Genomic DNA, 15,187 nt, shown 5'->3' with positions numbered 1-15,187 from the left:
CAGGGGAAAGGCCTTGACCTACCCTCAGCATCTCCCAGAGCCTCAGTCCTGGATGTGGGGCCTTCACCAGCAGGTTCAGCTGCAAAGAAAGGCAGGACAGAAGAGCTCCTGTGGCACTGCAGGAGATCCTCAGGCTGCCCACAAGGCTCAGCCCTGGGGCACAGCCCTAAGCCCGGCCCGGCCCCTTCCCTCTCTGCTCTTCTCTGTGGCTGCACAGAGCACACGGAAGGACACACTGGCATTGCACACGGGAGGAAGATTGAAAGCTAAATGCTCCTTCCTCCCAATGACAGTGATCCTGTGGGAGCCCTCAGGGCTCCAGAAGGGAGCAGGGCAAGGTTTCCAGATTCTTTCAACCTTAAGATTATGTTAAGGGAAATGGTTTGTAAGTGAGCTTTTGTTGCATTAATCCTGATTATTCACTCAGGAAAGACAGAATGAAAACTTGCCTCCAGCATCCTCAAAGAACTTCAAACCATCCTTCATCAGGACTTCCTGAAAACCCATGTCACTATTCCAGTCTAGAAGGGAGCAGAGATCAGAACCATTTCCATGGTGTGCTAGGATCCCCTTCTGCCACAGGGAACTGGGCAATGCAGGGGTGTTGGGTAAGGCTGTGGGAGCCAGATGTGAATGGACATGGCCAAAGCTGCACAGGGGCCTGGGGAGCTCTGGGCTGGCTCCTGGTCACTCTCCAACCTCTTTGCAGGCCCTTTGCAACATCTCTGGAGGGGTGGCTGGAGTAGCCCAGGGCCCGTGGGGTCTCTCTCCCTCCCACAGAGGAAACCCTCCCTAAAGCCCGGGGCAAAACCATCCCCAGCGCTTCCCAGGGAGCCGGGAGCGCTGTCCCGGGAAAGGGCAGCCAGGCTGCCGGCTCACCTGCTCGCCGCGCTTGCAGCGGAGCAGCCTGGGCAGCCCTGGCAGGCAGGGCCACGGCCAGGAGCAGCAGGAGTAGGAGGCGCAGAGCAAGGGCCATGGTGCCTTGTCCTCCGCCAGTCCCGCAGCTCTTGCTGCCACCGCTGTCCCGACACCGCTGTCCCAACGTCAGCACCGCTGCTGCCACCGCCGCTGCTGCCGCAACAGTTGTGCTCAGGGACTGACTGCTGGCTCCTTGTGCTGCTGTGCAACCACGGGGCTCTGGCACCTCTGGCACCTCTGTGACCTCAGGGCCTGCTGAGAGCTCAGCCTGCTGTGACCCCAGAGCCCTGCTGTGACCTCATGGCCTCAGCTGTACCCCCAGAGTGTGCGCCCGTCTGCATGAATGGACTGCCCTGATTGTAAATGTTTTGCTTCATCAAAGGGCCATTGCTCAGCAAAACCTTTCTTTTGCCTGCTGACATTGCTGGTCTGACTGCTTCCCTCAAGATGCTCTTGATTGTTGCAGTTCAAATTTATTTTATTGATTTCATTTTAAGTGTTGTTTAAGGGCTCTGTTGTGCCCCCATTTTTTTCCTGAGTTGGTTTACCTGTGGGTTTTACCCTCCCTCCAAACTGTCCCTCGTGTCCTTCCCAAACCATTGTTCCAGCTCTTTCCCTGCCTGTCAAGGCAACCCAGCCCCTTGGTTCCCCAACCTTTGGGCCAATCCCTGACTGCAACTCCCCTTTGGCATTCCCCTACTCCTGGGAGCCCCACTGGCCCTTGTGACCCATCCTCTCCACCCTCCTACCCCAATTGGCCCCAGACACTTGATGTAATCCCCTCACTCCTCTCCTGAGGATTCCCTATTGGTTCATTGTTTGCATCCACCCCATGACTTGTATGTGTACAAAACCCCTTGGGCAGTACAGCTAGGGGCTTCTCATCCTGTTCTCTTCACCTGGACTAAGGTGTTCCTTGCAGAACCTGAAGACAGGGAGCCTCCTCCTTTCTCCTGTGCTTCGTTCCTGTCGTGGCTTGTGTCTGGCACTGGAGAGCAAGTGGCACTAAAGGCTCTGCCTCTGGTAAATGCCCATAGCGAGGCAGTTCCCGACTCCTGCCGTAGTGCCGGAGTTGTAAGAGCTAGCCCAGGTTCCAGCACTCACTTCACTAATGTACCGAATGCCCCTTCTTCAGTGCCTGCTCTGGTGCTCTGCCATCTCACACAGCAGAGTGTGATTCACATACTGCAGCCCAGAGTTAGGTTGTTGCAACATTGAAATGGGTGTGGTTGGCAGGATGGCTGGCCATAAATCACTACAGAACTAAAGCAAATGTGTGCACTGTGCCAGGCTGGACTTGAATAGACACAGGAATTGTGGAAAGATGAGGACAAGATAGCAGAGAACAATGGAAAAGCCAGCTGAAAAGGAGGACATGCTAAAGGAGTTATTTGTGCACATTTGGGGCTATATTTTTCTTGGGTGCAAAGCAAAATGAAAAGCTCCTAAATGCCCAAAAGATGAGAACTGTGTGTGGTAAATAGGTATGATTCATGCTGACAAAATTGAAAGAGTAATCAATACTGATACAGTAATTAATATTTGGAAATAATAAAACAGTTAAAGGTGTAATGGCAAGCAAGAAAGGGAGAGGAGGGGTTATCCCTCTCCCCACCGTTCTCCTGCAGCTGTTCAGAACAGGAAGAAGCAAGAGATAACAATGACTGAATTTAGTTGGAAGAGAGGAGAATTTGGTTGGACACCAGGCAAATGTTGATTATATGAGATTCACTGCTTTAATGTTAGAACTCAATATTGGTTTATACAGTACCAGCTTGGTGCGCATGTTTAATCCAAAAGATGAACTACAGGACATGGAGGAAGAGGAGAGGCCTTCCTCAAAGAAGATCCCCAAAGAGTGGTACAACTTACTTAAAGAAGTGTGGAGCATGCGTGGTAAAGGTGATGATGAGGGCGGTGATACAAGTGTGACGAATCGAAAATGGGAGGAGATGGTAAGGACATACAGCATAAAAAGGGGAATTTTGTCTTCACAAGCTAGTCCGTGAGGTGACGGGGGTCCAAAAGCCCTGCACTCCGTACCCCATGCATACCCCGCATGGTTAGTTTTGCTTATACGCTATTATCAGGACCAAATTATTCGTAATTTAAACCAAATTATATAGTCAGTGTTTCGAGTTTATTCAATTGTATATATATTAAGTTACATAATTAAAATTGCTGTTTTATTTAATTTTGTTTGGGTTTGTTTTTTTGGTTTTTTTGATTGGAAAATTTGGCAAATATAACATGTGGAATGTCCTCCACAGCAGAGTGTCAGACCTCTGAATCTTTTTAAACAATTTTATCAAGGTGGAACTGTGGCAGCTTCAGCTGGTGCCTCTGGAGGACCTTGAACAAAGAACACCTGAGCTTTTCTACCCTCGCAGGTGAAGTGTGATAGTCTGGGGTCTTCCTGCTGTGTCCGAGTGCCAGGCCACTGGCTGGCACCACAGGTCCCCAGACCCTCTGCTGAGGCATCCCTCTCCGACAGTCAAGTTTAGTCTGTCACATTTGGCTTTTCTCTCTGATCCACCACCAGGACCAAAGATCACACGGTCGTGAGGATGTAAAAATGCCTGTTCCTTCTGGAACATTGCTGTTGTGTGACAGCCGTGCAGGCAGAGCGGGCAGCTGTAGGGATACTGACTCGTTTCCCTGGTGCCAGCCGTGCTGCATCCATCGAGCTGCTGGGTGTTGGTGCTCGCTGGGACGCGGCCCGGCCCGGCACCACGGGAGTTAGGAAGGGTCTTGAAGGAATCCCCACGCGTTAAAGCAGACGATTTAGCGGGGGATTTTAAGTTGTTTCTCAGTTAACCTTGTAAAAGGCCAAAACAAGTCTCCTATGAATTCTGTCCCTGTCAAGTTCAGTTCTGCCCCGAAATCCCCTCAGCATTCTCAGGGCAGTGGCAGGAGCCGGGTGCTGGCCCGTAGCCCCGCTGGCCGGGGAGAGCATGGCCCAGAGCGAGCCCCTGCTGCCCGGGATGGCCACAGGCCCGGGGGAGCCGGACAGGCAACGCCAGGGCCCTGTCCAGGGCTCCTGGGGCTCCTCTGGCACCTGTTCTGTCCCCTCGGGCGCTGAGCGGTGCCCGTCCCGCGGGGCTGTCTGTGCCCGGCCCCAAAAGAGGCAGGGCCGGGGCTGTGGCCCCTGGGCTGGCGATGCCGCCTGCCCGGCGCTCAGCACCGCCCGTGCTGTGCCGATGCAGCGTGACCCGGCGGGGCAGCTCCGCCTCGGCGCCTCGCCACCGCCATCCCGGCACGGCGGCTGGCCCTGGGCCACGGCAGCCCCGAGCCGCACGGGCCCGGGAGGGACTGCCGGAGCTCCTCGTCCCCTGCGTGCCTCAACAGACACTCCAGCCCCACTGCGTGCAGCAGGAGGGACACAAAGCACCTGCACGCTTACGAGAGTCCACAGCCCTTTCTACATGTGAAATGAGACCCCAGAACCCCGACATGTGCCTCAGGAGAGATCCCAGCACCCTGCACACCTTGGGAGAGATCCCAAACCCTCTGCATGCCTCACACAGGATTCCAAATCCCTTGCATGATTTGAAGTGGACCCCAGTGCCCTCCATGCCTCAGAGGAAACCTAAAATATTCCTGGGTGTGTCACAAGGGACCCCACTCCCTCGTGCACCTTAGGGGGACTCCAAAGCCCCCATGTGCCCTACAGGGAAGTCCAGGCCAGCTACGCCGAGTGTTTTGACCTGGAAAACAAGCCTGGTTGGACCTGGGTTGTTGTGTCTCTGGGGCTGCTCACCAGCCCTGTCGGACCCTGAGGCTACACAGCCCTTCCCTTCCCTTCCCTTCCCTTCCCTTCCCTTCCCTTCCCTTCCCTTCCCTTCCCTTCCCTTCCCTTCCCTTCCCTTCCCTTCCCTTCCCTTCCCTTCCCTTCCCTTCCCTTCCCTTCCCTTCCCTTCCCTTCCCTTCCCTTCCCTTCCCTTCCCTTCCCTTCCCTTCCCTTCCCTTCCCTTCCCTTCCCTTCCCTTCCCTTCCCTTCCCTTCCCTTCCCTTCCCTTCCCTTCCCTTCCCTTCCATCTGGCCCTGGCTGAGAGCAGCAGACCCTGTGCAGCACCCTGCATTGGTGATGGCCCATCAATTAGGTCCTATCCAGTGTGTGTTAATTAGGGAGGAGCTTTGTTTTGCCTGCTGACATTGCCGGTCAGGCTGTGTCCCTGGAGATACTCTTGATGGCTTCCCTCTTTTCCTGGCCATGGCACTGGAGGAGGTCTGGGCAAGGATGATCCCACAGAAGGAAATGTCCCTCAGCCCAGGGACGCTCAGCATGGGCTGCCCCATCCCCTCGGGGCCCCACCGCTGCTCACAGTGAAGCGATCTGCAGAATAAATAGACTCCACTGTCACCCTGGTTTTTAATATTCTGTCCTGGATTAGGGTCAATCTGGGAGAAGACCTCCAAAGGGGGCCCCCCCAGAAAGCAACCCCACATGGCCCCTTCCCCCCAGCGGGTCGGGAAGGATTCCTTGGAGAGAAGTGGAAAGAACCTGTTTATTTGACAGGCAAAACACCCCCAGCACACAAAATGAACAATACCAGATGACAATGCTTTCACCCATCTGAAAAGGATGACAAATTCAGAAAGTCTTTCCTGGCAGTGGTGGCTCTGCTGTCGCTCCCTCCGGCGCTGGGGATAGCTGCTGCAGCCACAGGATGCAAACTCTCAATGTTTCCCAGGTCCCAGTCCGGAGCAGGTGTGAGTGGTTCGAAAAAGGGAAAGGAAAAACAGTCCAGGGAAAAATCTGGACTGCTTAGCTAAACTGACTAAGAAGCAGAAGCCAAAAAGCAAAAGCAAAGCGGGAGCACAGCAGAAGCAAGAGCAAAGCAAGCAACAGAAAGCAAAGCAAAAAGCAAAAGCTGCACTATGTACTGCGCCGTCTGTCTGTCCTGCCAGCCGTGGGGGAGCAGGCTGATAACAAACCAAAACAAACCTTGCTCTTCAGGGCCAGTCGTGAAGGCACAGTACGTAATATCCAGCATTAACAGAACACACGACTGGGGATGCAAGCATCAATACCTCACCCTAGGACAAGTTCTTCTAAGCCTTCTGATGTTTACATTCTTGTAACAAACTTTCTCACGTATTTTATGCAAATAACGTATTGTTATGCATTCTTTTCTGCAGGAGAGAACTTTGATGGACTGTTGGTTTGTCCAGTGTCATTGGAGAGGTGGCACTTTCACCCTCCAATCCACTGTCACTTTTGGAAATCTGTAAATGTTGGAGTCAGAAATTCAACTGCCCTCTTTTTTACCTTGGAGAGATGCATGTCTGTGTTGTTTTATTTCATGTCCTATAGTGACACTCCACAACCTGATGTAGTTATGATGTGGGTATGCATGTCAGGGCCTGGCACAGGCGAGATGGCTCTCGTGAAAACTTGTGCCCCGAGCCCTGGTCCGAGCCACATCTTTGTTCACAAACATGTTCCATATGCAATGCATTACACAATCTCTTCATGCACATTCAACCCCTGGCCCCGCCTGTCCTCCCCTCACATGGCGATGAGATCCACGCCCTTCTGGGCACGCGTTGTTTCCTGTGGTGGTCACACTGGGGTCTTTGGTGGTCTCTGAGGCCGAAGGCTGTGGTCTTGCTCATGACTGAACTTTTGAGCTTTTCTCCTTTGTGCGTGAACTCTGGTCCCTTGGTGCTTAACTGAGTACGTCTGTTGGTTGGATCAGCTTGGAGACAGAGGAGTTCCTTAGTCTAGGCTTCTGGCATTCCCTGGTCTTCTCCTGGTGTTATGAGTAAAAAAGTGATCTGTAGCTATGATATTTTATTAAAAATCCTTTCCTAGGATTTTTCCCCTCCTGAGGAGCTGAGGGCCTCAGGAAAGAAATGTAAACAATAACTATCTGCTGCAGTGGAATGCAACAGGTGCATCTTCCATTGGTCCATGTGGATTGTTTTCACTTGATGACCAATCACAGCCAACTGTGTTGAGCCTGTGAGCAGTCACAAGATTTTTGTTATGCATTCCATTCTATTCTTCTTCTTTGTAGCCTTCTGGTCATTTTTTCCTCTCTGTTCTTTTAGTATAGTTTTAATGTACTATTTTAATAGAATATATAATAAATCAGCCTTCTGAAATGGAGTCAAGCCTCGTGTCTCCACACCTGGGGTGTTCTCCCCAACAAATTATCCATTTTTTTTAAGGCTGCAAAGTTAAACAGGTTGGGCCAGTTGCTGAGAGTTGAAATGTTGACTATTTGTTGTTGATAGCTTCATGTAGCAATCACCTCTTGTTAATAGTTTTTCTTCAATTACCTGTTAATGGTTAGAAATCAAGTATAATTGTCCCCCTGCTGCTTCCCAGGAGCATGAAGGTAGCAGGGGGAGGTGACATCAGAGCTAGTATGAAGATGAGAATGCATTTCACCCAATTTTGCAATTTTCCAGGAAAAAAAAAACTTAAAAAGAAGAAGCCAACATGGAATTATGAAACTTAAGTAATGTCTAAAGGTGAGGAACTTAATCCAGTATCTGCTAAGATCCTTTTTACTCCTCACCCTAACCTGAAAGAATGTCAGCTAGGAAGAGGACCTGGAATGTTAGACCAAAAAAGTGGAATTCCCACTACTCCCTCGAGGATGGAAGCCCCAGCTCTGCCTGCATACCAGCGGACACAGCTGCATCATCCTCCTCCTCCGTGCCACTCCTGGGAGCAGCGTGGGTGCGGGCGACCTGTCGTTTCCCACAACCTGAGCTGAATGTTTTTAATAAAGGCATTAAAAAGGAGAAAGATCTCCTGCCCTGTTTATGACACTGGTATTGTCCTTCATAGCAAGAAGCTTCAGAAATTTGCATTTTCCTATGCCCTTTGTACCTTGGCAGAGGTTTCTTAAGTAAAAGGTTAAAATTCAACACATAATTCTACAATTTAAAATTTAAATGCTTAGTCCATATATTGCTAACTTAATTGAACCCCCCAAAACCTCCATTTCAACAGCAGTCCCTGCCTGGCTTCTGCCTGCCCACACCGTGGGCATCCACGGCTCCTCCTGGGCATGGAGCTCAGTCAGTGCTGGTGCTGGGTGGGCTTTGCTGCTGCTGCCACCTGGACAATGGGGTGACCGCTTGTCCTAGGTTACAGTATAAACATGTATTCTTTTCCCATCCTCAAGAGCTGCTGAAACCAGGAGGGGCATTGTTTCTTCCTTATCATCCTGTTAATCAACAAGATCACCGCTCTGTCTCCACCTACCAAGGAGAAGAAAACACAAGTTTTCCTAGGTGCCGTAGGCTTTTGGAGAATGCATATTCCCGAGGACAGGCAGATTGTGAGCCCTCTCTACCTTGTTACCCACAAGAAGAATGATTTCCACTGGTGTCCTGAACAGCAACAAGCCCTTGCCCAGATTAAGCAGGCAATCGCTCATGCGGTAGCTCTTGGCCCAGTCAGGATGGGACCAGAGGTGAAGAATGTGCTCTACTCTGCAGCTAGGAACCATGGTTTGTCCTGGAGTCTTTGGCAGAGGTGCCTGGTGAGACTCAAGGCTGACCACTAGGACTCTGGAGATGGAGCTATGAAGGCTCTGAAGCAAACTACATTCCCAGAGAGAAGGAAATCTTGGCTGCCTACGAAGGAGTTCAAGCTTCCTCAGAAGTAACTGGCACCAAAACGCAGCTGCTTCTGGCACCCCAGCTACCAGTGCTGGGCTGGATGTTTAAAGGAAATGTTCCTTCCACACATCACGCCACCGACACCACATGGAGCAAATGGATTGCCCTCATCACGCAGCGCACCCAGATTGGAATGCGAATGGCCCTGGCATTCTGGAAATTCTATCAAACCGGCCTGAAGGGGAGACTTTTGGATTGTCTTCTGAAGAAGTAGAGGAGCAAGTGGCACGTGCCAAGGAAGCCCCACCATATAGTGAGCTACCGGAGCCTATCAGACAATATGCCCTCTTCTCTAATGGTTCCTGCTGAATTATAGGCACTAACCGGAAATGGAAAGCTGCAGCATGGAACCCCACAGGACAAGTTGCACAAGCTACTGAGAGACAAGCTGGATCAAGTCAGGTTGCAGAGCTTAAAGCTGTCCAGCTGGCTTTGGCTATTGCCAAACGAGAGAAGTGGCCGAGGCTCTATCTCTACACCGATTCATGGATGGCAGCTAATGCTCTGTGGGGATGGCTGCATTGCTGGAAAAAGGCCAACTGGCAGCGCAGAGGGAAACCCATCTGGGCCACCAAGATTTGGCAGGACATTGCCACCCGAGTAGAGAGGCTGACCGTGAGATTCGACATGTGGATGTGCATGTACCCGAGAGTCGGGCTAATGAAGAGCATCACAACAACAAACAGGTGGACCAAGCTGCCAAGGTGAAAGTATCACAGGTGGATCTAGACTGGCAGCACAAGGGAGAATCATTCCTAGCTCTCTCGTTGGGCCCACGGTGCCTCTGGTCGTCAGGGGAGAGATGCAACATAGCGATGGGCCCGTGACCGAGGGGTGGGCCTTACTATGGACAACATCTCACAGGTCATCCACAACTGCGAGAGCTGTGCTGCAATCAAACAGGCCAAGCGGGTGAAGCCTCTGTGGTACGGTGGGCGATGGTTGAAGTACAGGTATGGGGAAGCCTGGCAAACTGACCTCATCACGCTTCCCCAAACCCGCCAAGGCAAGCGCTACATGCTGACCATGGTAGAACCTACCACAGAGTGGTTGGAAACCTACCCTGTGCCTCATGCTACTGCCTGGAACACCATCTTGGGCCTAGAAAAGCAAATCCTGTGGAGACAAGGCACCCCTGAGAGAATTGAGTCAGACAATGGAATTCATTTCAAGAACAGCCTTATCAACACCTGGGCCAGAAAACATGGCATTGTAAGGACATATCATATCCCCTATCACACACCAGCTGCCGGGAAAGTTGAATGATGCAACGCACTACTTAAGACTATCCTGAAGGCACTTGGTGGAGGAACCTTCAGGAACTGGGAACTGAACTTAGCAAAAGCCATCTGGATGGTCAACACCTGAGGACCTATCAATCCTGGTGCTGCCCAGTCTGAACCCCTGCACACAGGGGATGGAGACAAAGTTCCTGTGATACACATGAAAGGTATTTTAGGAAAGACTGTTTGGATTAATCCCACCGCAAGCAAGGGCAAACCCATCTGTGGGAATTTTTGCTCAAGGACCTGGTTGCACTGGCTGGGTAATGCAGAAGGACAAGGAAAGTCGTTGTGTACCACAAGGAAATCTAACCTAATTTTAAGCGAGAATTGTGGGTAAAGTTTCATTTTATATTACACATATATATATATAGATAGATACATATATATAGTAAGAGGATATTGGTTTGGGTATAGATGGTAATAGAAGAAGGGTTAGATTATGTCCTAGGTTATAATATAAAATTATGTTCTATTCCCATCCTCAAGAGCTGCTGAAACCAGGAGGGGCATTGTTTCTTCCTTATCTCCTGTTAATGGGCCCATCAATGTCTTGCCACATGAGTCAGAGATAACTCCCTCCCAGAGCCATTTCTGTTTAGTGGCTAATCAAGGACCCACAGCATGAGGCAGAATGATATCAGCCCACTGTGAGATGCTCTGCCCATGGGGAGGAGCTAAGCATCCCCAGCTGGATATAATCTGGGTTTTGGGACACAACAAGCACTCTTTCCACTGGATTCCCAGAGGAACCACCGCCCTTACCCACTGCTTTTCCAGAGGATGAGAGCTACCAGATTGTTTCTACAGGATCACCACTTCCACAAGTCCATTTCATCTGGACTGCTTCCACCACCCTAACTAGCAGGGTGTCAGCAGGCTGTATTCTGAGCCTGTCAGTGGTTTTTCTTTTGTATTATTGCATGTATTTTGTTTTTTTTTTCCCTTTTCCTAATATATTGTATTTCTGACTTGGAGTTTCTCACTGGTTTTGCTTTGAAACCACAACACAGATCCTTCTCTTTATTTAAACAGAAGAATAGGCCGTTGCCTACCCTGCAAGCGGGGGGGGGTGGGGGGGGAGGGGTGGGGGGGGTGTCACCTTCAGTGATTCCTAGAGGGCAAGGCCAGGGGGCTCAGGGGCAGAGGGAGGGATGTGTTGGTCTCAGGAGGGGCTGGAGGGTGCTGGGCTGGTCCTGGGGTCCCTAGAGGTACTCGAGTTGGCTGGGATGGGACAGACGGAGAGAAAAAAAGGGATGAAGGCAGCTTGGGGAGGCCCATGGGGAGAGCAGGTGGCAGTGGGATCTACAGGGTAAAAGGAGGTTCCCTCGTAGTTGGTTGTTCTGGGGTCCTCTTCACAGAAGACTTGAGAGGGCTGTCCAGGCCGTTCCTGCTGCTGGAGGAGCTGCTCACGCTGTCTGGTGTGAGGTGCAGCCATCGTCTTCCAACTCCTGTCCCGAGGTGCCCCTGTGCAGAGAGGAGGTGGCTGAGGCCCCAGCTGCCAGTGGCACACAGGGACCCTCGTGCACAGCAGGGCCCAGAGCTGGCAAGGCTCCCCAGCACGGCTGGAGCTGCTGGCACAGCTGGGCCCAGCTGGACAGCTGCCCCTCAAGGCCCCGGCCAGCAGGGCACGGCTCTGGGCAGGGTCCCTGGCCAGGAGCGGGCCCCAGAGCGCCTCTGCCTTTCAAGGGCAATCTCGGCCCTGCTCTTTCTCCTCCCCACCTGCCTCTGCCTCTGCCCTGTGCCCCTGGAGCTGCTCTTGGCCAGGCAGCCTCAGTGGGAGCCAGCTCTGGCTGCAGCCCCAGCGGGGCCCCCAGGACAAGGCCCAGCAATTGAGAGGCCACTGGAAGCACTGGGCAGCAGCAGAAGCCTCACCAGAGTTATTTGGACAATCATGGAATGGCCACAACTCCACTGCAGCCTCAATGGGAATGTTCCCTGTCCACGTTAGACTTTGAAAAGAAGCTGTTGGAGGGGGAGAGCAACAAAACACTCACTGTTTTCTGTTCCAAGAATACCAGATTCCAATGCAGAACAACATGAAGACAAGCTCCAAATAAAGCATGCCTGCCAGACACCCTAGCCAGCAGCCGGTTCCCTGACAGAAACCCCTTCCGAGGCCATCCTGGGCATTGGGAACAGGTCTTGTGGTGCCGGCTACATCTGTGGGAGTAATGGGGAGCGTGAGCCCGTGCTGTGCTGCACTGCTGAGCTGGCAGCACGGTGGATACAGGCAGGACGTTCTCTGTTGCCCCAGAGCTGGGGCCTGCAGGCACCTTGCCGGCCCTTGGCACAGGCTGTGCCAGCCAACAAAGCCCAGCAGGCCGGGAGGAGAGCCCGGGGGCAGCGCAGCTGCTTGGGCAGTGGCTGCTGCCAGGGACACGGGCCAAAGCCATCCCTGAGCAGCCACTGCCAGCCCTGGCCCTCCCTGCCCCGTGACAGCTCCCCCAGCCCCAGGGGACAGGCTCAGGCCCTGACAGGACCCAGCACAGCCCCTGCTCACTCGGGAGCCAGGGCTGGCTCTGGCCCTGGGCTGGCGGCTGGGCTCCCGCTCGGGGCTGCTCCTGTGCCTTGGGCCTCTGGGCACTCAGGGCCAGCTCCGCAGCAGCTGCAGCGCCAGGGACGTTGCTGCACCAGTCCCATTTCCCTGGGGCTCTGAACCAGCTCCAGAGGCCTGGAAGCCGAGGCGCCTCCAGCTTTGGCTGCTGCCGGGCCGGGCAAGGGCAGGCCCTGGGGGAAGAGCTGCTGCCACACAGCCCCGGCCAGGGCTGAGCCCGGCACAGCAATTACCTGCTGTGCCTGTGCCCGTGTCTGGCATTGCCTTCCTGCAGCTCAAGCTGCCAATGAGCCACTGCTTCTCCCTGGGTGCTCCTCCTTCTGCACAGCCTTTTGGTCCATCACTTGAACAAGGGAAAAAGGTCAACTGGATCAAATGGAAACACTCCCCACTGGGGAGGTGGCACCTTCATGAGGCAATGCTTGTCTAAGTCACAGGTAAAGATCAGGAAAAAGCCCAGGTAATTGGGGCTGGGCCAGTGCACTCCCTTGAGCAAACAGCTACACCGCCTGATCTTCTCAGAGACTGGGAAATGGCAGGGGATCTCAGGCCCACGGTACAGTTGGGGCACCCTATCAGCTAATGCCAAATTCCATCCTGCAGAGGCTGGGGAGGAATTGCAGCAAGGCCAGGCTGGGAAACAGCCCTGCAGGGTGTCAAAGCAGCAGCGGGGCAGCGAGGCTGCCATGGATCCCTTCCTGCTGTGCCGGGCACGGCGTGTTCAGATGTGCAGCCAAAGCCCCCGGCTGCTGAGACCCAGGGGAAGCATGAGGGAAACGCACCCACCTTGTCCTCGGGGTGCTTCCTTCTGTGTTTGTCTCAGGAATTCATCTGCCTCATGAGACGTTTTGGCTGCAGTATCTTGGGTCTTTACTTTTGGAGGACCTTAAGAGAAAGTAGTTCCATTTCCCAGGAATGGATCCCACAAAAGCGGGGCTCAGCCTGTGGAGTCAGCAGGGACACACTACTCACCCCTGCCATGGGAGCTGGGTTGGGGCCAAGCATCCAGCCCTGGAGCTTGAGAAGTCCTCCCTGCAGACACACCTGTAACTCAACAGCCACAGAAGCTTCTGCCATCTCTGCTGATCTGCACGGGCACCACTGAGCCGCAGCAGCGGTGAGGGGATCGTGCAGGGCAAGGGCACACACGTGCATGGTTCTGTGCTGGCACCTGCAGCAATGCCTCCCTGGCCCAGCTTTGGGCTCTGAGCTGGCAGCTCTCCCAGGGGGAAAGGCCTTGACCTACCCTCAGCATCTCCCAGAGCCTCAGTCCTGGATGTGGGGCCTTCACCGGCAGGTTCAGCTGCAAGGAAAGGCAGGACAGAAGAGCTGCTGTGGCACTGCAGGAGATCCTCAGGCTGCCCACAAGGCTCAGCCCCGGGGCACAGCCCTGGGCCCGGCCCCATGCCCTCTCTGCTCTTCTCTGTGGCTGCACAGAGCACACGGAAGGACACACTGGCACAGTACACGGGAGGAGGACTGAAAGATCAATGCTCCTTCCTCCCACTGACAGCGATCCTGTGGGAGCCCTCAGGGATCCAGAAGGGAGCAGGGAAAGATTCTCAGAATCCTTCAGCCCTTACATAATGTTAAGGGAAATGGTTTATAAATGAGCTTTTTTTGCATTGATCCTGATTATTCACTCAGGAAAGGCAGAATGAAAACTTGCCTCCAGCATCCTCCAGGAACTTCAAACCATCCTTCATCAGGACTTCCTGAAAACCCATGTCACGACTCCAGTCTAAAAGGGAGCAGAGATCAGAACCATATCTGTGGCATGAAGGAACCTCTAATGCTACAGGGAAAAGGGCACTGCAAGGGGGTCGGGTAAGGCTATGGGACCCAGATGGGAATGGACATGGCCAAAGCTGCCCAGGGGCCTGGGGAGCTCTGGGCTGGCTCCTGATCACTCTCCACACTCTTTCCCTGCCCTCAGCAACATCCCTGGGAGGGGTGGCTGGAGTAGCCCAGGGCCCCGGGGTTCTCTCCCTCAAACTCACAGAAAATCCTCCCTAAAGCATGGGGGAAAACTGCAGCAGGCAGTGCCACAGCTATCCATCCCTCCCTCCTACACTCCCTCCTGCCCTCCTTCTGCTGGGACAGCTCCAAGATCCCAAGAGCAAACAGCCAGGCCCTCTCAGGACACTGAGCGGAGCCTTGCTCTCCCCCTCTGTCCTTTCCCCACCGTGGGCACCCTGTGCAGTCACTGCCAGGTTTCAGGACATGTCTCCCATGGAGGGACCCCAGCAGGACTGCTCAGTGCCCTGAGCCTGCTCGGGATAATTCCCCTGGGCTGTGCCGGTCCAATCCAGGCTGTGCCCGCAGTGCCAAGTAGCAGAGAGGGCAGCTCAAGCCTCAGCAGGGCTCAGGCCCAGAGGCACAGCAATTACCTCCTGTGCCTGTGCCTGGCATGGCCTCCCTTCCTGGAGCTGAGGCTGGCATGCAACCACTGCTTCCTCTGGGGAGTGCTTCTTTCTCCGCAGGCTCTCCTTTCATTTCTGGAGAATGGAAAAGAGACAGCTGGATCAGATGAAAACATTCCTGACTGGGAATGGGGAAGGGGACAATTTCAGGAGGCATCACTTGTGAAAGGAATGCATAAGGATCAGAAAACACCCAGGATTTTGGGACAACCCAAGGCTGCTTCCTTCCCCAAACAGCCCCAACATCTGATCTGCCTGGACACCAGGAAATTGCAGGGCATCTGAGGGTGGGCATGGCCTGTGGTGCATTTGGGGCTGTCTGCCAGCTGATGCCAAATGCCTTCCTGCAGAGGCTGGGCAGA

This window comes from Passer domesticus, chromosome 9, assembly GCF_036417665.1.
Source record: "Passer domesticus isolate bPasDom1 chromosome 9, bPasDom1.hap1, whole genome shotgun sequence".
Taxonomy (NCBI): domain Eukaryota; kingdom Metazoa; phylum Chordata; class Aves; order Passeriformes; family Passeridae; genus Passer; species Passer domesticus.
Note: the sequence above shows the minus strand (reverse complement) of the source record.